Genomic DNA, 2,880 nt, shown 5'->3' on the forward strand with positions numbered 1-2,880 from the left:
TTCGGTTGCATATATGCTGAGGAATTGAAAACGGCTGTTTTAATTTCCTAGTAAAGGGAAAGGACTGGCCATACAAGATAAGGGTTCGGATTTCATCATCGTTCTCTTCTTGCCCGCCTTAGGAAAACGAAACCAAACGCGAACCTAAGCGTAAAATTTTGACTAGAACGAGACCTATAGGGTAACGAGCTTAATAGGAAAGTCGTTCGAAAAATATTGGTTACTCTTTTGAGCATACTTCAAAGTTCATGATGGTTTCTGTGAGTTGAATGTGTGACTGCGCCGCCTTGTAATACCGATGAGGCCTTGGGTATCAAAGCTCCATCGAGATTCCCTCACCTCTATTCAACTTACTTTGACTCAGATTGATTCCAGAGGGGTTTGCTCAGATTGTAACGAGTTCCTTTTCGAAAGAATAGAAGCTGGTCTAGAAACAATCTAAGTGGAGCCATCATGCTTTTTGTTTGCTAGAAATTAATGGGTTTGATTTGGTTGAGTCAGCCTTGTTTTGTGATTGCATAGAATTCCCTACCTTATTATTTTGCATGCCTGAACGTAAAAGAGACGCCCTAGGTAGATTTGTTAAAGAGAAACCTAGTAGTTCTAAGCGTCTCGATTACCTCAATTTAGAAAGCCCGATTCTCGAAGATTCCTTTTTTGAACGTCCGTTTGAGGAGAAAATCCCTGATATTCCAACAGTGTCAGAAATGGAAACTTTGAAAGCTTTGTTAAACCCTACTAGGACTACTCGTCCCTCGTGTATCAGGTTATCTGAAACTGAAGCAAATTATGAACTTAAGCCTGGAACCTTACAGTTGCTCCCAATATTTTTAGGGAAAGGAAATAAAAACCCCTATTTCCATGTTAGGGACTTTGAGGAAATTTGTAGTACCCTAAAAATTAGAAACCTTGATGATGATGCTTTGAAACTCAGGTTATTCCCCTTTTCCTTGAAAGATAAAGCCAAATCGTGGCTACATAGTTTGGCTTCCGGATCAATTGAAACATATGAACAACTTACATCTACCTTTTTGAACAAGTTTTTCCCAAGGCACAAAACATCGTCTATTAGGACGCAAATCTGCACATTTTCTCAACAGGAGGGAGAATCCTTGTATAGGTATTTGGAAAGGTTCAATGATCTATTAGCCCAATGTCCTCATCATGGTTTAGAAAAGGTTAGGTTAGTTCAGATCCTTTATGAGGGTTTAGATTATCCCACTACAACCACAGTAGAATCTATGTGTACAGGTGGGTTTGAAAACCAAACAGTTGATGATGCGATGACATATTTGCATGAAATCTCCGAAAAGACCCAACAACGGGAAAGTAATAGGGGACCCCAGAAAACAATTTTTCTAGGCAGAGCAAACATTAATAGGGTAGAAGGAAACTTTGAATCAGATGCCAAAATTGCTTCTATAGCGAAAAGGTTAGAAGCTTTAGAAGTGGGTCACACTAGTGGTAGATTAGAGCCTTTTTGGGAAGGCCAGAATAATGAAGAGCAAGCCAATGCTCTCTATAATAACACTAGATTCGATAACCGTCAGAAGTTTGACCCATATTCAGAAACCTATAATCCTGGTTGGAGAAACCATCCGAACCTTTAGTGGTCTAAAGGCCAGAGTCAAGGTCAATTTAGTAATTCTAATGCTCCCCCAGGTTTTGGTTCAGATAAGAACTCTTCAGGTCAGTTTCAGAACTCTTCAGAGAATAGAATAACGAGCTTAGAGGAATCTCTTAGTATATTAAGAAAGAGCCAGGATATGTTAGCACAGAGCCAGGACATGTTATTAAAGAGCCAAGTTAGTTTTCAACAGGAAACCAAGCAGAACTTTCAAACTAATGCTCAAACTCTTGCTAAGTTAGAACTTCAAGTCGGCCAAATAGCTAAGACCTTAAGTGAGAGAGATAACGGAAGGTTCCCTAGTCAGTCTAATCCCAATCCTAGAGAAGTTCATGAAGTAGGTGCAAAATCATCGAATCAATTGAATGTTGTTAGAACCCTTAGGAGTGGCAGACTAGTAGACAATCAGGTAACCATGCCCAATAGTGAGCATACTGTAGTTCACCCCTCAGGACCAACCATAGCTGAGGAGACTGATAAAGTTTCTGATGATGTCAATTCGGCTCCTAAGAGGCCCTATTTTATTCCTAGAGCCCCATTTCCACAACTATTAGTATCAACAAAGAGTGAATCCAACTTTAATGACATAATGGAGGTTTTTAGGAAAGTTACCATAAACCTTCCGTTACTAGAAGCAATTAGGAAACTTCCAGCTTACGCCAAGTTTCTTAAGGATATGTGTACGCGAAAGCGAAAGCTTAGTGTCCCTAAAAAATCCTTTTTAGCTAGTCATGTAAGTTCGGTCATTCAGAACCCCACAACTCCTAAATATAAAGACCCAGGTGCGCCTACCATTGCGTGTACGATAGGAAAACACAGGGTACACAAAGCTTTACTCGACTTAGGAGCCAGTGTGAACTTACTCCCATACCATGTGTACTTAAAGCTAGGGCTCGGTGAATTGAAACCTACCAAGATAACATTGCAGTTAGCTGATAGGTCTGTCAAGATTCCTCGTGGTGTGATAGAAGATGTTCTTATTGAGGTCGACAAGTTTATTTATCCTGTGGATTTCGTGGTCTTAGATACCCAACCTGTCCCTGACCCAAAGAACCAGATACCTGTGATTTTAGGTCGCCCATTTTTAGCTACGTCTAATGGATCATAAATTGTCGAAATGGTATTATGAATCTATCTTTTGGTAATATGACTATTGAGTTGAATATTTTTAATGTCAATAAGCTACATTCTGAGCTAGATGACACGTGCATTGAAGAGGTGAACATGATAGGAACCTTAATTCAGGAGTTATT

At 39.7% G+C, this 2,880-nt stretch overlaps 1 pseudogene; it reads right to left on the reverse strand.

The window, feature by feature from the left end:
• Nucleotides 1-1,071: 1,071 nt before the first annotated feature.
• LOC113300752 lies at nt 1,072-1,171 on the reverse strand (annotated as a pseudogene).
• Nucleotides 1,172-2,880: the final 1,709 nt, after the last annotated feature.

Source organism: Papaver somniferum, chromosome 7 (assembly GCF_003573695.1).
Source record: "Papaver somniferum cultivar HN1 chromosome 7, ASM357369v1, whole genome shotgun sequence".
Taxonomy (NCBI): Eukaryota; Viridiplantae; Streptophyta; class Magnoliopsida; order Ranunculales; family Papaveraceae; genus Papaver; species Papaver somniferum.